Below are 24,475 nucleotides of genomic sequence, written 5' to 3'. Positions count from 1 at the left end.
CTAACAACTCACTGAGAACATGAAATATAGATCTTTAAATCACTTTTTATTTCCTCCTAAAAAATATTTTTTCAAAAGTTGTGTTTTCAAATGGAGTCAGTATATTTAGTTTAGAACTTTTTTCTTGGTTCCCTAGTGGTTTGGTTTTCGGTTTGGTTGGGTTGTTTTTTTTTTGTTTTGTTTTGTTTTTGTTGTATATTCATCTTGCACAAGATCTTGTTGACAGAAGAGATGTAGCAAAATTTTACCATTTTTGCCTATCCTCTGATCCCCCAGTTCCCTGGAGAATGCCCCCTGGAGAGCTAAACTTGGAAGGCAAAATTGGCTCATATCCCATGGCAGTGCTTGGGGTCAGGTACTCACGTGGTGGGCTGAGAATGGTCAGGCTGTCCCGCATAATGCCCCAGTAAACATGGGGAGGGGCTTAATTTTCTTCAACCCTGTATAAGGCACAGAAGATGAAACGGCTCTCTTTCTTCCTCAGCCCGCCAGCGGCACTGAACCTGTGAAAACCACAACTTTCAGGACTGTTGCAACATGCCTTCCCCCGTAAACTCCCCCAGATGGCAATGGGCAGGGAGGGCAGATGGGGCAGGGTACTGTTCAGTACCCTGCTGGGTTCAAGGGCTTCTTCAGATCTTAGTGGGGAGGGGATCGCCAAGGCCTCTTCTCACTCACCTCTAGCCAACTGAGCCACTAACAATGAAAATGTCATCAATTGTGCTTCTGAAGCTGTCTCATTGTTGCTGAAGATAATGGAAATCCCTCCCAAGGCTAGTGATTGTTGACGGTGTTCCTGTGAGGTTTTTTGTGTTGTTTTTGGTCATTTTTTTGTACTTTCATGTATATTTTAAGGACAAGGTGGAAGAGAGATTACTCAGGGTTGAAATAGCCTCAGGTCACAGCTAGTCTCATTCTCCTTGATGCTCTCAAAACACAGAGCCTAGAAGTTGGCTCCCGGTAGGTTCTCAGGAAGGAAAATACAAACAAAAGAAGAGCTTGGACTGAAATGTTTGGGACCAGAAGCTACTCGGGAACCAGGCTGAGATCTAGGTCAGGCCTTGGGATGTAAAAAATCCCAAGAGAGAAGGAGCAGTCAAAAGCCATGTGAAAGCACAGGCATGGCCTGTATGGAGGGCAGGAGATGAGCCCAGCACGCGAGGCACGTTGCCGAGGCTGAGTCAGCTGTGGGAGTCATTGGTCCAGGGCTCCATGAAGCACTGATCCTGGGCCATCTGGGACTCTGAGCTCTCGCACCTTCCTTCAGGGAGAAGGTAGATAAAAGCTGAGCTCAGATGTGCCACCAATAAGCTGGGTAGACCTTAGGACCGCAGGATGCAAGACTCAAACACCCTAGCCAAGCCCCAAGAATCCTCCACAACCTCTCCACGCATGAGGCTCTGGCCCCACGAGCTCCCGAGGCTCTCACTCTTAGCAGGACCAAAAGCCTTGCCCCCGGGACGCCTGTTGTTTCAGGCCCAGTTCTTCAGTTCAGAAGGGCTGAGGGTATCAGGCCAGAGAAGGTCTAGAAGTCTCTCCATTCCCTCGCCCAGGTCATTAGGGAAAAGAAGCTAGGAGAACGGACGAAGCGCAGCAAAGCGAGGGACGCTCTGGGACCACCTACCACGCCACGAACTGGGCCGGCCTGGCTGTCTCAGCACGCATGCGCGGTCACCCCCACACCGCCCTCCCTTTCCTGCCCTAAAGGGTAAGGCCTTCTACTCCAGAAAACTGGGAACAAGCCTGCCACGAGTGCAGCCAGCCCTCCAGCTCCCGGCGCGCGGGTGACAGCGTCTGTCAGAGCTCAAACACTGCCCTCGTCCCACCTTCTATAGCAGCCGGGACAGAGGGATTCTGCATGTGTTTTCACGAAAGAATAATTCTTTCCTATAGAAATTATTCTTTCCTAAAGAATTGTTTCCAACTGCAACGAGTTATTCTGTAGCATATTCTACACACACCTTAGAGGGATGAGAAAGCAGCGAAAGAGACTTCGCGGAGTGCCCTACGTCCCCAGCTCAAGACGTCAGATGAAAGGTGGAGATGCGGGCGGGTGGGGAGGTACGTGGAATCACCTGCAAACACACACTTTCTGTGTTTCTCCCTTCCCTCCTTCAAGCTGCCCGCCGCATGCCAAGAATGCACATCTACATTGGATAAATGTTGTGACTTCCTACCTTGTCAGATGTTGCAGAAGCTCCAAGACAGAAGATCAAATCCATATTATTTTCAAGAGTCCCTCAGCACCCCGCACTGATCCTGGAGCCCAGACACTCAGCAATTTTAAGGGTTACTGAGCCTGGGTGATTTGTAAGTGCTCCAAATGTGTGATCTGGCCTCAGGAATTTGTCCTGGCACAAGGAAAGTGCTGTAACAATTTTATGATAGGAGAGAAAAGAGAAGAAAGAAAGAAGAGGAGGGAAGAGGAAGGGGAAGGATGCAAAGAGAGGCTTTGGAGAAACAGGTGTATTAACTCCTCACCAGTGGTTCCTAGAATCCTGGAAACTTTGAGGGAAGAGTTTCCTGAAAGGATCAACACAAGCTCTTCCCCTTCAGACTAACACCTTCCACATAAACAGTTTGAAAACAGACTCCTACCTGACTGTCAGCTTTACATATGTATTCAGGCAGATCAAGGCACTACTCAAAATTCCTCTGTATTCAGAAAAAAAAAAAAAAACTTCTTACTAAGCTCATGAAGGGTAAAAAGCTGAGTGTCTTGGGGAGTCTGAAGTTGGGGGGACAATCCTGTGTGGATAAGAAGGCCAGCTGTGCAGGGATATGAGAAGGAGAGCAGAAGTGGGAGCAGCTGTGGGATGCAGGCCGCCAGGCTGGGATGCAGGCCGCCAGGCTGGGATGCAGGCCTCCGGGCCGGTGGTGCCACAACCTCGCTGCAGGCAGCAGAAATCAAAGCGTGCTTGCTGCGTGTGGACCTGCAGACACCAGTGGAGAGGATTTCCCTGTCCACGTCCATGGCAGAGCAGAAAAGCTCTCACTAAACACAGAGCCGTGGCTCCGGAGGGCAGTGGGACTCACAGATGTGGCCGGGTCAATACTGCAGCCTAGAGAGTTGGGCTTTGGGTCAGTTGCATCAACATATCGACATTTTCAAGGAGCAGTAGAAGTGTCCACTTTCCTTCATTTACACACACGTGCACACTTAGCAGAATGCCAGGTAGTGAGCAGGTGTTCTCTGTGCTTATTTGGATCAAACCGAGTTGAGCTGAAATGACTAGCAGCTGGTGCTGCCACCAGAGCCTAGCAGAATCTTCTCTAGATCACAGGGTGCCTGCACCCATCATATTCTGATTCCTCCCAAGCTTTACACATCACCAGGGTCCAGGGCTGGCCACCCTAAGCAGGAGGAGGCCACCTGTGACCCAGGGAGGGCCCGACTCCAGCAGACTGGACCTGTGCCCACTGGATGCACCCCCTCCCGAGCAGGGCCCCATACAGGCGTGACCTGTGCCCACTGGATGCACCCTCTCCCAAGCAGGGCCCCATACAGGCGTGACCTGTGCCCACTGGATGCACCCCCTCCCGAGCAGGGCCCCATACAGGCGTGCTCACAGGGAGGGCTCTGCGCCTGTCGGTTTGGACCTCATGAGTCCATTTGGAGGATGATTAAAAGGGGGAGGGAAGGATGACACATTAAATAATGTAGAAAATGGAGTCTTATTTACTTTAGAGATGGAGAAGACAGCTTGCCAATAAAACGCAGCTTTCCATTTCCCTCTAGGATTCTGTTATTAAAAATAATCTGCGATGAACTCCCAGCACCTCTCTCACAAGGCCTTCCAAGAGCTTTAAAAATAATAATAATAAAGCATGCTCAAGAAGAGCAGAATGCATTCCAGCATGACAGCTGGAACAAACTGCCTCCTGCTTGGCGGGGGGAGAGGGAAGGACGGCAGCTGGCGACTTCATAAATTAAGCACGTCAAGGAAGAAATTAGTAAATGTGACTCAAGGAATGTTGTTCCTCCAACTCTTCAGATACACCCACAAACACAGTCTAAACATAAGCATCAACTCAGCTCACATATCCTCCCTCAAATACACACAAGCACCAGAGACGCACATACCCAAATGCAGACCCACGAAGACACACACAGAGCACACCCTGACGTGTAAAGACATGCAAGGCACACAGTTTTCACACATGGACACAGCACAAAAGCAGGATGTGTACACACTCGGAAGTAAACACTCGGGCGCTTTTTGACCGACTTCGACCGTCGGTCTGGGGTGTGAGAGCCTGCAGGCCTCTGCATGGCAGTGGGTGGGGGAGGCCAGATCCCCCACGGGACTTCATGGGGTGGGGCAGCGCGGAACGAGGCTTTTATGGACTCATCTGGCCCGAAATGATGAAACAAAAGTACCTCACTGGTTGAGCACCGCAGAAAACCAAGCCCTGTGGTGTCCCCCGTCCTTTCCAACTCTGCTCTGGAGGATGCTTGGGTTCAACCTGTGCACGACAGCACCTCAGGTCCCTGTGGAGGGGCACACAGAGGTGCCCCTGAAAAGGTGCGCCCTTTCAGAGGAGCTTCCCTGAAAAGCACTCATCATTCAGGTGCCCGGAGCGAGCCTGTGGTGGCCCAACCCCATTCAGGTGGACAAATGAGACGTTTTGTAGCCTCTAGTGCCCCCGTTTTAAAGTCGATAATTTCACAAAACGTCCTTTGAAAAAACTGAAGAGATACAGCCACTATGGAGAACAATATGGAGATTCCTTTAAAAACCAGAATAAAACTACCATATGACCCAATAATCCCACTACCGGGCATATACCCTGCGGAAACCAGAATTGAAAAAGACACATGTATCCCGATGTTCTACAATAACTAGGACATGGAAGCAACCTAGATGTCCATCAACAGATGGATGGATAAAGAAGCGGTGGTACATATATACGATGGAATATTACTCAGCTATAAAAAGGAATGCATTTGAGTCAGTCCTAATGAGGTGGATGAACCTAGAACCTATTATACAGAGTGAAGTGAGTCAGAAAAAGAAAAACAAATATTCTATATCAACACATATATAGGGAATCTAGAAAGATGGTACTGATGAACGCATCTGCAGGGCAGCAAAGGAGACCAGACATGAATAACAGACACACTGGAGGAAGGAGGCGGTGGGACAAATTGAGAGAGCAGCACTGATAGATACACATTACCATACGTAAAATAGTCGGTGGGAATTTGCTGTGTGATGCAGACCTCAAATCTGATGCTCTGTGACAAGTTAGAGGGGGTAGGGTGGGAGGTGGGAGACAGGTTCAAGAGGGAGGGGCATATGGATATCTGTGGCTGACTCATGTTGATGTATGGCAGAACCAACACAATATTGTAAATTACCCTCCAATTAAATATAAATAATTTGTTAAAAGAGATTACAGAAAACATTCATTAACAAATAAAAGAAAAAGTTGAATACCATGACTCTGAGAAATAGACTTTGTAGGACGTAGCTGGCATGGCATACATTTGTCCTTCTCTGCCCCACAGCCCTACTCTCTTCCTGGTAAGGATACCTGTATTCCTTGAGGGTGGACCATTGAGGGCACACGACCAGTTTCTGCCAGGTCAGTGCCCTGGTGGGCTCAGGCCCCAGCCCAGTCAGCCAGAGTCCCGCCCTACAGGGGACAGTTTCTCTCTTTCGTCTAGATTTGCTAACATGGATGACAGGAGCCTGGTCTTCTGTGGCCAGCTCTCCCTTCCCCACTTCAGGGAGGAGAAGGCAGCATGGAGAAGGAGCAGAGAGGTGGCCACGTTGGAGGAAGCAGGGCCGCAGCTCTGCTGAGGGCAGATAGCTTGAGCCAAGTGCTGATATCACAGATAAAGTCACGTCAAGAAAACCGACTCCGTTAAACTCAAATCTTATCCTCGCATTTCACATGGACATTAAAATCTCTCAGAGAGCAGCAGCTAGGTGCGCTGGAGGTGAAATTGAGATTTTCAGGCATTAGAGAAATTCTTTTGACAGGAGAAACCAACGTGAGTAAGGCACAAGAGCAGAGGCTCAGGGTGGGGCCGGCCCCTGGGAGGTCTGAGATAGAATGCAACTCGCTTTTCCGAAAGAGTAACAGCCAGTCCCCTCCGAGGCTGGACAGGCACAGCAGTGAGGGCCTCCCGGCCACCAGCAGCCAGGTCACACTGCGGCCATGGGGCCCGCAGAGGTGGGTGGGGTGCCCATGTGCGGGAGCACGGGCGCTCCACAGGCAGGCAAGGCAGAGCCTCCGGCTTGGCCTGTTGGGGGATTCCTTTGTGTGGGGACAGTTCCCTCTTTCTATTTCAGAATACAACCCATACTAAGATACACATTCTAAAAGATGTGTGTCGTTTTTAACTAAACCATAATAGATCGATGACATCACAGGATATGTCCACCCCGCAGTGTAGAACAAACATGCAACTTTTATGCTTCTTTATTTCTAGATGTTTAATTCAAAATAAATTGAAACAAAATTTTCTCAGCTTAATGTAATTTTACCAATACAATAGGTTCCTTTCCTGAAATCAGTTACCTTTAAACTTCACAGGAAACCCTCCTCCTATTATAAATGGAAAGAGTAAGTGTGAATGATACTATTTTTCTTTTGGAAATAATTGCTGCATCGTAGAAAAATGTGTTGAGAGCCTTCCAATTTATCTGGAATAACACAGTGAGTTAGAATTGATTTTCTTCAACGGTTTAAAGACTGAGCCTAGAGAATCAATGCCTACACACACATATACACGCACACACACATATGCACACACACACTCAGCCTGTACTAGGTGCCATGGGGACATTAAAAATTAATAAGATGCAGCAGCTGCTTTGAGGCTTCCCACTGCTGGAGGAGCTAAAGCACACCCATAAATAATTCTAAAACAGGCCTTTCTGAGGAGGGCAGAGCTGTTTCATAGAGGAACTGAGTTCTGAGGTAGGACTTGAAGATGAGAGGCCCCTATACAGTGGGGTGGGAAAGCAAGAGCCTCCTCGGGGACAGGGACTGAAGTGGTTTGTAACCAGATGGTGGTGGGTCCTGCAACTCCACACCTGGAAGTATGAATGCTACTTCATATGCAAAAGAAAGTCAGTAAAGACTTCCAAATGACGTTCTTGTGGCAATGTGCAAAGCAGACTGAACTGAGTGAGACGGGGCACATCCGAGTTACGGTTAAAGCCATTGGCCTGCAAAGGTGAGGCCAATGAACAGGATGGAGGTTTCTCCTGGACTGACTGAGTGAGTGCGAGGAGAGGTCAATGCTCTCCCAAGACAATGCCACTTACAGAAATGAAAAACAGAGAAAGAGCCTAGGTAGCCCCAAGAAATCATTCTAAAGAGAAAAAGAGCAGTTCCCTTATCCTGGTGGGAAAGTTCTACCAGCAGAGAAAATGAGGGCCTGCAATTCTCCCTATTGCCTTTATATTCTCAGCTAAAGAAGAGAAGGAAATGGCAACCCACTCCAGTGTTCTTGCCTGGAGAATCCCAGGGATGGGGAAGCCTGGTGGGCTGCCGTCTATGGGGTCGCACAGAGTCGGACACGACTGAAGCGACTTAGCAGCAGCAAAGAACCACTAAACCCAGAAAAGAAAAAGCATTAAATACAAAGTGAGTGAGAAAGGACCTGCTTCCCCAGCACAGAATAGTGCCCAGATCCCAGCTTCGCCATTCACTGTGCACCATTCACACCACCACATGGGGCCTTTGGTGCACAGAATTCTCCCCCAGCAGGAAGACTTGGACTTCAGGACATGAGCATCATTTATTCAGCCTTCTGGTGATTCCAGAAGCTCATCAAAAACAGTGCTTCCATTTCATCCTCAACCAATAAGGTTATCATAGAGGTTAACATCACAGGTTAAAATCCATAAAGAATGCCTTTATCTTATCGATAATGCTTATTCTACTGAATGTTGCTCGAGGTAAATGCACTACTCTCAGAGGCACATTTTCCTAGAGATGAATCCATGTCATGAACCCCTATGAATGCCACACATGTGCTAGGAACCACAGCCACTGGAGAGCTGCCAGGTCTGGCTCCCATTACTCGGGTCCTGACTCATGAAAGACGTGTGATGTGTAGGTGACAAGGGAGGCAACAAGCATGGGGGTGACCAGCAAGTCAGGAAGGGACGTGAGCAGGGGTTGGGAGGTAGGTGGGGGTTTGCTGGATGGGTGAAAGGAGAAAGGCGGTTCAGAGGGAGGAAATGCCTCATGCAAAGGCCAAGATCTGGAAGAATTAAACTAAGGAAGAAGCAATATTAATAGAGAAAGGGGAAAACTACAGGACCTACCAAAGGAGAGTGGATTCCAAAGAACTTCCATAACAAGGGTTAAGCAGCTGAGGCATGAAGCATGGCCCCAGCATGAAGGTTGAGGACCCAGAACCAAAAGTTATGCCTCTGGGTGAGACTTGCCTGAGAAATCCCATGGACAGAGAAGCCTCGTGGACTAGAGTCCGTGGAGGCTCAAAGAGTCAGACACAATGGAGCGACCGAGCGTGCACGCACAGGCATCAGTAGTAGGGAGCTTTAGGTCTTCCTCATCATCCACCCTGGTGCTGATGCTGCCTTCCCCATTCTGCAGATGGGAAGACTGAGTCTCAGCCCCAAGTGACTATAGCCACACTATAGTCCATAGTCACACAGCTATTACATGGACGAGCTGTGATTCCAATTTATCGCAAAGCACATGCCCTTTCTGCTTTGCCTGGCAGCACCAGGATTGTTAAACAGTGGGAGCATCACACCTTCAGATTCTGGAAAGAGAAGAGGCAAAGAATGGATTGAAAATCTCCCACTCACTGTGATAACTGGGGCCTGGCTGCTGTCCTGGTTCCTGTGGAGCTTGGGAAGTCAGAGCAAGACTGAATCACGACAGGAGAGATGGGGAGGGAGTGACATATGCAGGGTTTTCTTGCCAGGAGCTCGACTGAGAAGATAAGACCAATTTCACACAGGCTTCGGAGCAAGAGCGTTTGTGTTTTCTCCCCTTTGGGCTGCTATGGGTATTTTGAGCTTGTGCATGTTCATAATCTGTGGGGAAGGATGCAAGAAGGAAAAGCTGAGGACTCAGGAAAGCAAGGGGATGAATACAAAAGAAACGAAGTATCTAAAGGAAAGTGGTGAGGCCTCAAGATTCAGGATGGAGGAGTTATCCCTGGAGGAGAGGACGATGCCTTTGCTTCCAAGACCCAAGAACCATGGGGAAGGTTGTTTGTGGGTTTGGGGGTGAGAAGCTGAAGGAACCCTCACTAACATAAGGTGAGAGATGTGGAAAGAGGAGATGGACGAGACTGAGAATGGGTAGAACAGTCATTCTGAAAGACAGAAAAGGTTGCCAGACAGAACCCTGTGTGCAGTGGAGCAAAAAGACCACACACCAGTCATTGAACAAATAGTACAGCTCTCCTGTATCCCTGATCAGCCCTTGGCTTCAGGTGAGCAAGAAGAGGAAAGCAAATTCATAGTTGTCTATTGGAAAAAGGTCAAGGGAGAGGGGGATCTGGTAGAGCTGGAGTGACCTCAAAAACACATTTACGAGAAGAGAGGCATGTTGCAATCTGTGTTGTAATGGGAATTGGCAAGACTTATATTACCAGGCGTCCAAGTGTTCAGTTTCGAGTTATGGTGAGATAACTCTCCTTAAAGTTTTGTTTAAAGGTTTCTTAATCTTGTACCCCCACCTCTGTTTCAACACAGCAGACAAATACTAAATAGACAAACTTCCCAGTTAGCCTCAGTAGACTGAAGAAAACAAAGCTGTCGGGTCGTCTAAGATGTGGGGAGGACACGAGACATATCTGCGTGCACAGGCAGTGGTCTCAGGGGACCCCAGGCTCCAGGGAACACAAGAATTCTGATGGCATTCTCCTCCAGAATTGGTAGACACAATCTTCAGGAAGAAGAAATCTCTTCTTCCACGTTCTCCTTGCAGCAATATTTGTTCCTTCACCTGGAAAACAGAGTCCAGGACCTTTGGGAGCTCATGCCCCCAAAATTCTAGCTGAACATGATCCCTTCCTTCTTATTGAGCTGTTAGTCTAAAGTCATTTTTTCAGTGTCCTCCTAAGAATTCCTCCCCACCCCAGTGCAAACAAAAAACATTCCACTTCGTGTGAGAGCTATTTAGAGAATGAGGGAGCCCAGTGTGGGAAAAAAGTAAGTGGACACTATCAGGAAGGGTATGCCGGGCTCCCAGGACTGGGTCCGGGCCCCTTCCTGGCTTCCAGATGGGTGCCAAGCTGGCCCCAGGAGCACGGGCCTGGAGCAGACAAAAGGAAGGACAGAGGAGAATGCCACTGTCTGACCATCTTCCCAGGATCTACATCTCTTCACCCACTTTTAGTAATCATCTGGTCCAAAATCTTACCTTCAAAATGTGTTGAATATATGCCACTTTCAAAAACTCATGCAACTTCCACTGTGGAAAATATATGCTGGTTCCTCAAAATATTAAACGTAAAATCACCCTTGGATCCAGCAATTCCACTTGTGCATATACACCCAGAAGAACTGAAAGAGGGACTTGAACAGGTATTTTTACATGCATGTGCATAGCAGCTCTATTCAAAATACCCAAAAGACAGAAATAATCCAAATGTCCATCAACAGATGAATGAATAACAAATGAATGGAAAAATGAAATGTGGCATATACGTATGATGGAGTGTTATTCAGCCTTAAAAAGGAAGGAATTTCTAACATATAACATGGGTGAATCTTGAAGACACTATGTTAAGGGAAATAAGCCAGACAGAAAGGACAAATATGGTATGATTCCACTGATGTGAGGTACCTAAATGTCTCAGTCCATTTAGGCTGCTATAACAAAAATACCACAGACTAGGTGACTTATAAAGAACAGAAACTTATTTCTCACAGTTCTAGAAGCTGGAAGTCCAAGATGCTGGCTCATTTGGGGTCAGGCCAATTCCTAGTTCACAGAATTCCTTCTTCCCACTGTGTTCCCACATAGCAGAAGGGGCAAGGGAGCTCTCTAGTTTCTTTTTTAGAAATCTCAGTCATGAGAGCTGCACCCTCATGACCTAATCACCTCCCAAAAGTTCCACCTCCAGATACCACCACATTAGGAATTAGGTTTCAATTATGAGTTTTTGTCAGGACACAAGCATTCAGTCTACAGCACTAGAGCTGTCAAATTCATAGAGATGGGAAGTAGAATGGTGGTTGCCAGGGGCTGAGGGGTGGGGATGAGGAGCCAATGGGAAGTTATTGCTTAATGGGCATTGAGTTTCAGTTTTGAAGGATGAAAAGAGTTGTGAAGATGGATGATGGGGATGATTGCACAACCATGAAAATGCATTTACTGCTGTGGAACTGTGGTTTATAATGGTACATTTTGAAATTTAAAACAGTTTTTTAAAAGGTACATTTTGTGTCATGTACATTTTACCACAATTTGGAAAAAAAATTAAAAAAATTTTTAATCATACAAATGATTCCTTTCCCTACTCCAAGACTACCAGCCATGCTTTTGCCTGAAGGACTGCGGGTTAGTAGAGAGCACAGGGTGTTAAGATGTTACTCTGTCTGCACTTCCCTACCTGGGACGTGATGACAGACCCCAGCAGACAGAGGGGTCACAGCAGCACGGCCTGCTGCGGAGGCGTCTCCTGCTCAGGACTCAGTTAGAGAACCGGGAACCTCAACTCCTCTGGGGCCATCCCCACCTAGCACCTGGCAGCCACCCCGCGCTGTGCAGCGGGAGCAAGCCAGTCCGCCTCTACTAGTTTCCCACCTGGGCGTCAGGCACGGCCTTGCTTGTGATCACTGCGCAGCAATCCTGCCCTCCATCAACCATACACATTCACCAAATTCTGTCACTAGCTCCTGGCAGAAATGAGCACGAGGGGCCCAACTGCTGCTCTTGGAAAGAGCCTGCGGTGTCAAGTTGAACTGAGAAGCAAGGCAGGTGGATGAAGCGTGCGCAGACCCGGGCAAGGTCAAGGCAACGGGGGCCTTGTCACACTGCTCTCCCACAGCGTCCCCTGCCGGACAGAGCTGAGAGCGCAGCTCCTTCCCACAGCGCCGCCCAGCCAGCCGCGTGTGCAACCAGGAGCGCAAAAAGCCCTTCCGGTTGACTTTCACAGGTAAATACATATCCCAGTTCTCCAGTGGCTCTTGGCTTCCTGGTGGATATTGACTTATCTCTTCTTCAAAAGGCCAGAAGTTGTAAGGTATCTGGACACCGCATTTCTAATGTCCCTCAATCCACAGGATGAAACTGTTTACCCTGAAAAGAGTCCTGAACAATGAGAAAGAGTTAACTGGGCAGTTGCAGTGGAGAAGGGCAAGTGGGTGAGAGCCCAGTCAGGTGGGTGTGTCAGGAGCCACACGGGACAGCAAAGGCCTTGGGTCCAGGCCTTGGTTCTCTCTTCTCTGAAAAGGCTTTCTAGAAAGGAGTCAATAATTGCACATTATGCACACTCTCTGCAGAGACTGAAAGGAAGATGGGCCACTCAAGGGCAGGCCCACCCTTCGCAGCCTGTGTGCACGCTAAGTCGCTTCAGTCATGTCCGATTATTTGCAACCTGTGGACTGTAGCCCAGCAAGCTCCTCTGTCCATGGGATTCTCCATGCAAGAATTCTGGAGTGAGTTGCCATGCCCTCCTCCAGGGAATCTTCCCAAAGATTGAATACACGGCCCCTGAGGTTTCTGAATTGCAGGCAGATTCTTTACCACTGAGCTACTGGGTAAGCCCCTTCGCAACTTGCAAGCCAACATTAACTAGAGGGAAGCGTGGGCTCCAAACCTCTGTGCTTCTTCTTCCCCCGAGCTCACAGCTCGGTGACCAGGGCTGGACTGGGGCTGCAGGAGTGACTTGGGACTTCTTTCTCCTTATAGGAGTCAGCCAAGAAAATCAAGTTGGCCAGGTCATGCTCACCTCCCAGATTTTCATCCCCTTTCATCCCTGGGTCTCAGACCCCTGTTGCCCCCAACTCCCCACAGTGCCCCTGATTCCAGTAGTCCTATACTCACACTCTCTTGCCCTCACCTCAGCTTGAAACTGGACTTGCTATTGAAGCACTTCCTTAATTTGCCCTGAAGGACCTCACACTCCTTCCCTCCATCAGTTCTTCACTTTCACCCACTAATCCCACTCTCTGTATACTCACTGCCTGTCCCTGAGCAGCTGAATGGCACTGGAAGAGATGGGTGGCATTCCAAATTAGTGACCACAGACTTCTTGAGGTGGGTCCTCAGGGCTGTTTAAAAATAAACCTTCCTGAGGTCTCTGGACCTTTCACGCTTTGGATCTCCTGAGGGATTGGGGGCAGGAGGAGAAGGGGACGACAGAGGATGAGATGGCTGGATGGCATCACTGACTCAATGGACGTGAGTCTCAGTGAACTCCAGGAGTTGGTGATGGACAGGGAGGCCTGGCGTGCTGCGATTCATGGGGTCGCAAAGAGTTGGACATGACTGAGCGACTGAACTGAACTGAACTGAATGGCTACTCATTCCCTCTCCTTTCTCATCCAACTTCCAGCACTTTTCTCAAATGCTCACTCTGTAGTAGCAACTTTGTTTCTGATTTCCCTGAGAAGACAGAAGCAATGAGATGAGGTTTCCCACCCATCTGCATATGTGTCCATCGATTCGGCCACAAATCCTGCCTCTGAGTTCTTATGGACCATTCTCCATCTGGTGAATGTACTCTTGTCTATTCAGTCACCCTCGAAAACCTCCTCAGCCTCCTCTAATTCCCCCCTCTATTAAATTATTACAGTAAAATCAAATATGGTAGAATTTATCTGTCTTAAGAAGAAACCCCCTACCACATCACACCTATTAGAATGGCTATCTCAAAAAATTAAATTAAATTAAAAACAGAAAATAAGCGTTGGGAAGGAAGTAGATAAATTGGAATTTTTATGCAACTGCTGGTGGGAATTTTAATGATGTAGCTGTTGTAGAAAACAGTGGTGATTCAAAAAATTAAAAATAGAATTATCTTGTAATCCAGTAGTTCTGCTTCAAAAAGAACTGAAAGCAAGGTTTCCAAGACATATTTGGAAATATGACATGTGTGTTCATAGCAACATTATCCACAATAAACAAAAAGTGCAAGCAAACCAAGTGTTTATCTATAGACGAATGGGAAATAAATATGGTATAGTTTACAACAGAATTCTATTCATACAATAGAATATTATTCAGCCTGAAAAAGGAAGAAAATTCTGACATACGCTGCAAGGTGGATGAACCTTGAGAACATTATGCTGAGTGAGATGATCTGCTTACAGAAGGACAAACGCTGTACAGTTCCCCTTATCTGAGGTACCAGGCGAGTCAAAGAGACAGAAAGGAGACTGCTGGTTGCCTGGGGCCGTGGGGACGCTGGAATCGGGGCTTACTGTGTAGTGGGGACAGAGTTTCAGTTTGGGAAGGTGAGTTTGGAGAAGGATGGTGGTGATGGGTGCACAACCGTGCGAATGTATTCAGCATCAGTGAACTGCACACTCAAAATGGTAAACTTCATGTTCTGTGTATTTTATGACAATAAAAATAAAACAGAACCCCCATCTTCCTCCAGCTACTGCCCCACTCCCCAACTCTGCACAATCCAATTTCTCTCTTTTGACATTGTGTCACAGTTAACTTTTGCCCCACAATTTGACCAAAACCACCTTGACAAGGTCAGTAATGGTCACTTTTCCAGCCTCATCTTACTAGAGTTCGCAGTATTTGATACAGGTGATTGCCCCACCCCCTTGCACACTTTTTTTCAGGCCCCCTAAGTGTCTCCCTGCCCCACTGGGAACTCCCTCTAAGCCTCCCAAGCTGTGTGCCTCCGGCCCAGACGTCCACTTGAGTCCTTCATCTCTGCCTGTGTGCTGTCTCTGCCAGCACTCGCTTCTGAAGGATCTCATCCACTCTCCCAGGTTACATACCACCTATATACTAATGACTCATAAAGTACACTCCTCTCCCATTGAACTTCTCACCTCAGCTCCGTTCTTACATTTCCAATAGTGTACCAGACAGCTTCTCTCAAATGTTGAAAAAGTGTTTGGAACATCCAAAAGCAAACTCCTGGAATATTATTCAGCCGTAAAAAAGAATGAAATCTTACCATTTGTGACAACATGAATGGACCTGGCAGATATTACACTAAGTGAAATAAATCAGAGAAAGACAGATTTCACTTGTATGTGGAATCTAAAAACAAAACAAATGAACAAACAGGACAAAACAGAAATAGACCCACAGATACAGAGAACGAACAGGTGGTTGTAAGAGGGGAAGGGGGGAGAGTGCAAAATAGGTAAAGGGGAACGAGAGGCACAAACTTCCAGCTGCGAACTAAATAAGTCTCAGGGTGTAATGTATAGCAGAGGGAATACAGTGAATAATACTGTAAAACTCTGTATGGGGACAGATGGTAACTAAACTTCTCATGGCGATCATTTCATAAGGTGTAAAACTATCAAACACTGTTGCACACCTGAAACTAACACCATATTGTATCTCAGTTATAATTCAATTTTTTAAAAAGCAAACTCCTGATTATCTTCCCCACACCCTCCACAAAAAAACCCAGCATCCACTAGACCTTCTTTTCCTCAGTAAAAAGCAACTTCTTTCAGTTGCTTAGCCCAAATCTCATTCATCTTTGAAGGCCCTCTTCACCTCCTTCCCAGTTCTATCTGTTGGACCTGCCTTTAAAGTAAACCCAGAATGTGGCCACTTTTCACCACTTCCGTCACTCTCAGGCCCGTGCAAACCACCAGAGAGTGCCACCCTCCCTCCCCTGAATCGTTATGCCTGCCTTTTCCCTCTTCTCCTGCTTCTGCCCTCACATTAGCCGCCCTTCCCCAAATTTCATTACAACACAACAGCCAGAACAATCTTTCTAAAGCTTAAATGAAATCATGCCACTCCTTTGTTAGAATACTTCAATACCTTTCTCTCTCAAACTCCTTAAAAATGACCCAAATACTTAACCGTGGCCTGAAGTCTCTCATCACTGACACCTCCACCCCACCCCACTCCTCCTACATCCTCTGCCGGGATTCATCCCAGTTCCACCACACAAGGTCTCGGGCTCCAGTCTCAGGGGACCTTCACAGGCTGCCCCCTTTGCTTGGAGCGAGCTCCCCCATGTCTGCTCCTGGCTGGATACCTTACCCTTCAGACCTCTGCTCAGGCTGCCTTCGCAGTCGGCCTTTCCTGACCTCTTGATTTAAGATCGCCAGCTCCCTCCCTCCTCATTGCCCCACTACTTTCCCGCTTCTCTGCTCCATGTTTCCAGGGCATTGATCACTTTCTCTCATTTGATAAGTTTTTACTTGTTTATACATTTGTTTTCTTTCCCCCACCCACTCTGTCCCTCACTGAACACAAGCTCCAAGCAAGCCAGGAATTTTTTCCCCTGTTTTTATTCCTTGTTTGTTGCCCCAAATCTGAGAGCAAAAGGAGGGCCTCAACAGATCTTTGTTCAACAAATGCATGAATAAAGCATGACTCTTTTTACTTTCTCTCTTTTACATCTTCTTTCCTACAATTTCCATCACCTTTTTTTTTTTTGCTCTGATCTATAAGGATCCCTCAAGTTCTACTCTTTGCCTCAGATTTCAGAGTCCGTTTGTCACTCATTACTTCTAGTGAGTTTTGCTTTAATTTCGCCCATTTGGGACTTTTTTTTTTTTTTAATTTTCCAAGACCACTTCTTTATTCTCTTGCTGCTCTTTGCTTTGCCTACACTTGTGTTTAATCAAAGCAATGGCTCCTACACACCTTCTGAGACCACAGACCTGAAATGAATAGAGATGCTTCTGTTTTCTGCATTAACTGTTTGGGTTGGGGTCCTTTGATTGCCTGGCCAGACCCCTCCTCAAGCACTGTTGGCTTACAGAGCCACCCGGTGGTTCTATGTGACCTAATCACATTTGTGAACAGAGGCCTTGATTGATCACTTGGAGCCAGAAATCAGACGCCCCAGCGTCTCCAAGTCCTTGCTCCCACTGGGAGCGTCCCCACTGGTGACTCACTGCCCACTCGCCTGATGTGGAGGTAAAATGGATGGTCCTTTACCTCCCTTTCCAGATTCTGCAGTTGGTGAGTCCATGAGCAACACATTTAATAGCATTTGACAGCTGCTGGATAATTTTCTTGGGCTTCCCAGGTGCTTACTGGTAAAGAATCTGCCTGCCAATGCAAGAGACACAGGAGACCCTGGGTCAGGAAGATCCCCGAGAGAAGGAAATGGCAACCTACTCCAGTATCCTTGCCTGGGAAATCCCACGGACAGAGAGGAGCCTGGTGGGCTACAGTCCATAGGGTCACAGAGAGTCAGACACAACTGAGGACCCACACAGATACTTTTCTTACCACCAAGATAATTGCCAATGTAATTCAATTCCTCATCATCACCATCACACAACGTTTATAAGGGACTTTGCCAAGCACGGTGTGGAAATCAGAGTTTCAAAATATAAAAATGAGCACTGTGTCCAGAGGTTTAGGTTTGTCAAGAGATACGAGCCTTGTTTCTGTGAAGCGTGAATATTCATTATACAGCATTCCAGTTATTCACATCTGCGGGTCAAACAAACCTAAAGTTAGTGGGTACAAACAAAAACCACTTTATCGTCCCCTTGATCTCCTGGCTCAGAAGTGTGGCAGTGTTCCTGGGGACTGCTGCTCCAGTGGCATAGCAGCAGTCACTCGATGGTGTTCAGGTGGCAGGTGACTCTTGACAGGACCAAGCCGGCTTTACCCACACATCTATCGACTTGGAATAGATGGAGGAAAGCTCAGCTGGGATGGTCAGCCAAAGCTCCCACACCTGCCCTCTCCAACAGAGCTATCTCAGAGTATCTGGACTTCCCAAATGGTGACAGAGAATTCCAGAGTGGCTGTTCTTGTTAAACAAGGCAGAATGCATGGCTTTTTATGACCAGCCCTAGTCTCAGACCTAGACCTCAGTCATAGCCTGACTTCTCCTATGTATTACTGTTCATAGCAGCCCACTCAGATTCAAGAAAAAGGGACATAGACACCACCTCTCAGTGAGAAGAATGTCAAAGAATTTACAGCTATCTTTTAAAATCTCAACAGGAAGCAATAATACACAGGAAGGAAGCTCTTTAAAAGAACGATCTTAAAACAGAACTTCTTAAGCATAACTAGACCTATACATGAATGTTTATAGCCGCTCCATTCAGAGTCACTAACAACTGGAAATAATCCAATGCCCTTCAATGGTTGAATGGATAACTAAACTCTAGTACACCCACAGAATGGAATACTACTTAGCAATAAAAGACACACATTACTGATACACACAACAACCTGGATGAATCTCAAAGGTATTATGTTGAGTAAACAAAACTAGTCTCAAAGGTTACATACTCTGTGATTCCATTCATATGACATTCTCAAAATTACAGTGACAGAGGACAGTTCGTGGGTGCCAGGAGCAAGGATGAAGGAATGGTATGCCTGTAAAAGACCAGCACCAAGGAGTTTCTTCAGAAATGGAGATCTGAAGGAGATCAGCCCTGGGATTTCTTTGGAAGGAATGATGCTAAAGTTGAAACTCCAGTACTTTGGCCACCTCATGCAAAGAATTGACTCATTGGAAAAGACTCTGATGCTGGGAGGGATTGGGGGCAGGAGGAGAAGGGGACAACAGAGGATGAGATGGCTGGATGGCATCACCGACTCAATGGACTTGAGTCTGAGTGAACTCCGGGAGTTGGTGATGGACAGGGAGGCCTGGCGTGCTGAGATTCATGGGGTCACAAAGAGTCGGACATGACTGAGCAACTGAACTGAACTGAAGGAGTTTCTGGAGTGATGAACAGTTCTGCATCCTGACTGCGTTGAATATATACATGTGTTAAAATGCACACAATTGTACACTCCCTCAAAAGTCACACTTTCTGTATGTTAATTTTTTAAATAAAATAACTTTGAGTCCAGTAACAACTACCTTGTTACGGACTTAAAGCATGAGCACCGAAGGAATTCTGAATAGGAGACTGATTAGTTGTGCAGGGGACTTGTGTGCTGGGGAAGGGTCTCAAGCTCTCTGCCCTCTCAGCAAGGGCTCACTCAAGTCATGCTGCCCTGAGTAGCCATTTCCTGCCCTGTCCAACAGGCATGAGAGGCAGAGGCACAGAAAGATTCAGGAAACTGCAGAAGTCACAGGCCAAATTGGCAGCTCTGGTTGCCAGTAACCTCCTGCCGACCAGAGCTCCTTATGGCCATGAGAGCACCCAACAGCAGGCACAGGGCCACCAGGAGAAACTCCTCCACATTGCTCCTAAAGTTTCATTTTTCATCAATTAAAACATTTGTCAAACAGGATTTAATCCTAGTATTGTAAAATGTTATGTCAAACAGATTTGGCTCAATATTTTTAAACGTTCTGTGAAATGGCTACTCCCAACAGTAATTCAACTATGTTACCATGGCTTTAAACAAAAACAGCAACTAAAAAGATCATATTTTGATGTACCAGGAAAAATCATTTTGAACCACAGTCATGAATTCCCTTGCAAAAAAAAAAAAATTAAATCCAACTGTAAAAGAGCTCCTTAAAATGAAGCATCAGAAAATCTGTAAGTCCGAAGAGGAACAAATGCAAAGGAAAGTAAATATACGGTATTAGTAGAAAACTGTGGATGAAAGTGGTTTTTTGGGAAATCCTCAACTCCTTTCACCTCCATTTCTATTCACCACGTTTTCTTGGGTTTCCCCTTTGGATCAGTAGTCTGAAAAAATAGTGCTTATGATGGATTCAAATTGTAGACAGGCATTTCCACAAGGCAAAATATATGCGTAAACAGGATAACTTCACTGATGTGAAAAAGCATTTGCTAAATATTAGAAAAACTTGAGGGCTGAGAAGGTGTGGGGAAGAGATGGGGAAGCAATGCCTAACGTTAGCGAGAGGCCAGGAGGAGAAAGGGCGCCGGGGAAACACGGTGCCAGAGAGAACGTGTCGGCGCGCGACGCGGCGGGAAGCCGCGCAAACACGCCGAGAGTGGCGTGCCCTGCCCCTGCCCCCTCGGTCTGGTGGCCCAGGTCTTGGACATCATGCCCGGACTACACCCAGCTGAGAAAGTGAACATTTCCCACCAGCCACCAAAACTGGACCACTTCATCTCAGGCTTCGCCTGAGGCCGCCCCCGATACCTTCCCTCCCGGGGAGCCCCCGAAGCACTCACATCACCGGGACATCTGTGAGGTAGCTCAGGCTGGGCCTGCTCCTTGGCCTCAGGTTTTCATTTTGTGTATTTGTTTGTTTGTTTATTGCTGAAAAATAAAGAATAAATGAAGAATAAACAGTCTTTTAAAGAAACCAAGTTGTGCCCTTTGTTCTTCGTCGCCAGCTCATCTTAGAAGAGATCTGCTTGCTACCAAAGGCATAATTAAGACTTCTATAAATATCTTTGTTTATCCAACACAATGTAACATTTAAGGAGGTGGGGCTGGGGGCTAGGGGAAGACAGGAAAAGGCACAAGGAGGGCCTTATTGTGTGGCTGCTGCTGCTGCTAAGTCACTTCAGTCGTGTCGGACTCTGTGCGACCCCATAGACGGCAGCCCACCAGGTTCCCCTGTCCCTGGGATTCTCCAGGCAAGAACACTGGAGTGGGTTGCCATTTCCTTCTCCAATGCATGAAAGTGAAAAGTGAAAGGGAAGTCGCTCAGCTGTGTCTGACTCTTTGTGACCCCATGGACTGCAGCCTACCAGGCTCCTCCGCCCATGGGATTTTCCAGGCAAGAGTACTGGAGTGGGGTGCCATTGCCTTCTCCAATATTGTGTTGACGGGAGGCTAAATCAAGAAGAACATTTAACCTTCACTGTGGTTCCAGCCCAAATAACATCACTAGCCAACAGGTAAAATAACTCCTATAGGAATTACAAGGATAAAGTAGAACAAACTAGTGTCCTGGGTGGTTCTTTCTTTCTTTCTTTCTTTCTTTTCTTTCTTTCTTTCTTCCTTCCTTCCTTCCTTCTTTCTTTCTTTCTTTCTTTCTTTTCTTTCTTTTTTGCAGCACAGCAGCATATGGGATCTTAGTTGCCTGATCAGAAATCAAATCCTCACCCTCTGCATTGGAAGCAGAAGGGTCTTAACCACTAAACTGCCAGGGAAGTCCCAGCTTGCCCTTTTTTTTTTTTTTCCCTAGAAGATTTTAATGTATTTCTTCCAACATATGTTTTTAACAGATCAAATAACATAAAAATTAAGATGAAAAGGATTAAAATAACATATAATCAGTGATTCAGAAACACTTTGCCATATATTTCAGAATACTCCTTTAGAGGTGCTAACAGTTAGTCATGTTTTCAATTCCAAATCTTCATAATAACACTCATCTCTCTGCTCAGCTTGCCTGTGCCATCTCCTGGAGAGACACACAGCGATAGCCCAGTAGTATCCAGGAAGATCTACACAGGGAGGCAGTGTAGTGCACAGTCCTTGGGATGGAATTGATTGCACCCGAGTCCAGACTGTCATTAACAATGTGATCTTGGGCATCTCTCCCTACTTTGCTCAGTCACTCAGTTGGGTCTGACTCTTTGTGTCCCTATAGACCACAGCCTGCCAGGCTCCTCTGTCCATGGGATGTTTCAGGCAGGAATACTGGAACAGGTTGCCATTTACTCCTCCGGGGGATCTTCCCAACCCAGGGATGGAACCCAAGTCTCCTGTGTCTCCTGCTTTGCAGGTGGATTCTTTACCACTGAGTCATTAGAGAAGCCCCCTCCCTACTTTAGTCCTATTTAAAATATGGAAATGACAGCCTTGACCTAAAAGCATTATAGAGTCAATCGAATGAAAGCTTATAGTAAGTGCTGTTTTTAAATACATACGTAGAGTTTAAGCCTATCCACACTGGGAATAATAGAAATATTTATTGCCAACAAAGGTCCATTTGTCTAGTCAAAGCTATGGTTTTTTCAGTAGTCATGTATGGATGTGAGAGTTGGACCATAAAGAAGGCTGAGCACCAAAGAATTGATGCTTTCAAACTGTGGTGCTGGAGAAGACTCTTGAGAGTCCCTTGGACTGCAAGGAGAGCAAACTAGTCAGTCCTAAAGGAAATAAGTCCTGAATATTCATTGGAAGGACTGATGCTGAAGCTGAAACTCCAATACTTTGGCCACCTGATGTGAAGAACTGACTCACTGGAAAAGACCCTGATGCTGATGGAAGGAAGGAGGGGAAGGGAACCAGAGAGGATGAGATGGTTGGATGGAATCACCAACTCGATGGACATGAATTTGAGCAAGCTCCCAGAGTTGGTGATGGACAGAGAAGCCTAGCATTCTGTAGTCCACGGGGTTGCAAAGAGTTGGACACAACTGAGTGACTAAACTGAACTGATTCCTTTTGGAGAATATGTTATAGGTAAAAGCCAAACTTTTAATAGACAAACTCGTTCTAAATTCATAAATATGAAATGCTGTACAAATAAAATGCTTATGAGTGTCCAACAAAGAGTAAATGCACAGTGTATATTAGTGACTATAACATGATCGGGGGCTTAAAAACACTATTAAAAAAGAAGAAATGGTTAGTTTGAGAGATTTGTAATATTAAGGTTATAAGTAAGGAGGCATCGAAAGGGAAGTAGAAAAAGTCCTACACTCAGAAAATTACAAAGGGACTTCCCTGGTTAAGAATCTGCCTTGCAAAGCAGGGGACAAAGGTTCAGTTCCTGGTCCGGGAACTAAGGTCCCACATGCTTCAGGGCAACCAAGTCCAACCCGCAACAACGACTAAGCCCTCACGCCACAACAAAAGGTCCCGAGGCCGCAACTAAGAGCAGGTGCAGTCAAACAAATGCATTTTTAAAAAAAGAAAATTACAGAGAATAATTCTCACTCTGTGTAAGAGAAAGCTCCCCTCAACCTGGCTCAAAAACAATTAAAACACAGAACTGGAGGGCCGAGAGTTAAGACAGCTCCGGAAGTGGTTGACCCAGGGACTCTCTGATGTCATGAAGATGAAGTGTGTATCTTTCTGCCACAGTGTGAGCTCCATCTCCTCCCTATGCCTGCAATCCGGTTGCTACACGCTTCTTCATTCTCAACTAACGGAGGCCCCACTATTTCAAGTATTTTATTCTAGTTTCCTGCCCCAGAGAGCATGGTCAGGGCAAGAGCTAGTGCAAGTCCACAGCAAGAACTGGGTTGGGTCCTCAGCTTCATCCCAAATGGTAGAAAACAGAAAGGGGGAAAGTTTAAGCGATAATGTGGGCAATCGTAAATGCTGAATAGTTAACCATTGGGTTTGCTGTCTACCTGAGTGGGTTTTTCAAGAGGCAAACACTGAATAGCTATCAATGTTCATGACACACAATTGCTGGTCCTCTGAGAAATTCACCACATCCAAGGGAATGAATTTTGCCCAAGGGATGGTCACCAAGCTCTTCTGTCGGAAACCATTTGCTGATCCACAGAGATTAACTGGTTTCTCCTGTTATCCCTTTCAGCCCAGTGTTTCTGTGCTGAGTACCATGAAAATCCAGGTTGATTACTCCACTGGGCTCAAAATGGAGATGTGGCTCAGAAGGCTGTGGACTTGCTGTGCCCTGAGACCGACACGGGGCCAGAAGGCCCAGTGCTGACCCAGGCCTGGGCTGCGCCGTGCTTTGTACTTCCTCAAATTAGCAGCCCTGATTTCATAAATTACACGGTTTTCTCAACCCATCCAAAATTCTGACAAAACTTCTTTTTTTTAAAGAAGCCTGGTTTATTTCCAAAGGTGAAAAAGCCTAAATTATAAAACACTGCCAATGTCTCAACAAAAGTAAACAAGGGAGAATTAGGTGAAAAATCATGGAACTTTATAAAAACTCCTACACAGAATGAAGACTCCCCAAGGGCACTTTTGTCTGGTTTAAATTGATAACTTATGCTATGATTAAAACACCATTTGTAGGAATGCTTCAGCAATTCCACATAATGAGAAAGGTCAAAGCTTGACCGCATGCATTGTATGGTTTGGGGCTCTGCTCACATTCTTCCATGCAGAAGGAGAGCTCTCCTAACTTTACCTGGAGGCTGTGTGCTATCAGCACAGAAGCCTGTACCCCTGGATTCTCAGGAACTTCTATTCCACTTCTAGCCTGGGGTTAGCTATGGCCCCTGAACCTTTTTATTTAAAATTCACAAAAACAATATGAATATTCCCAAAATATAAATAAAGAGCTGAAGATAGAATAAGACATTTTTTAAATGACAGGCAGAATCACTCAGAGAATCAGGTCTTATGGAAAACATTAATTTAACCCCAAGGCATTTATTACCCTCTTGGGAACAATGATGGGTCATTGTCACATCTGTTTAGTGGCATCAATTTACTTTTTCAAGCAATTGTGCTCAGTGGTGGCTCTCAGAGAAGAGTTTTACAGCTTCTCAAAAATGTTTTTTTTGGCCTCTATCTGGGACACCACAAAGTTACTTTTTTCCCACTTTAGTTGCAGGGT

The 24,475-nt window shown here is 46.4% G+C and overlaps 1 long non-coding RNA gene across 3 annotated transcripts in view; it reads right to left on the bottom strand.

Moving 5' to 3' along the window:
* The window catches only part of LOC147342698 (uncharacterized), a 153,335-nt gene that overhangs the window by 116,214 nt on the left and 12,646 nt on the right, over positions 1 to 24,475 (bottom strand). For 2 of the 3 annotated variants that reach the window (XR_015157084.1, XR_015157085.1), the window contains exons 3-4: positions 20,202 to 20,289; positions 364 to 503 (exon numbers count right to left, since the gene is read on the bottom strand). This is a non-coding gene — a long non-coding RNA (uncharacterized LOC147342698). Of the gene's footprint in view, positions 1 to 363; positions 504 to 17,097; positions 17,563 to 20,201; positions 20,290 to 24,475 lie in introns of those variants that run through there. The other variant, XR_015157086.1, reaches the window with a different exon arrangement.

Source organism: Bos grunniens, chromosome 28, assembly GCF_055505025.1.
Source record: "Bos grunniens cultivar Pamir isolate PY7600 chromosome 28, Bosgru_T2T1.0, whole genome shotgun sequence".
In the NCBI taxonomy this organism is placed as follows: domain Eukaryota; kingdom Metazoa; phylum Chordata; class Mammalia; order Artiodactyla; family Bovidae; genus Bos; species Bos grunniens.
The sequence above is the reverse complement of the archived record's forward strand: the minus strand, read 5'-3'. Positions and strand labels throughout refer to the sequence as shown.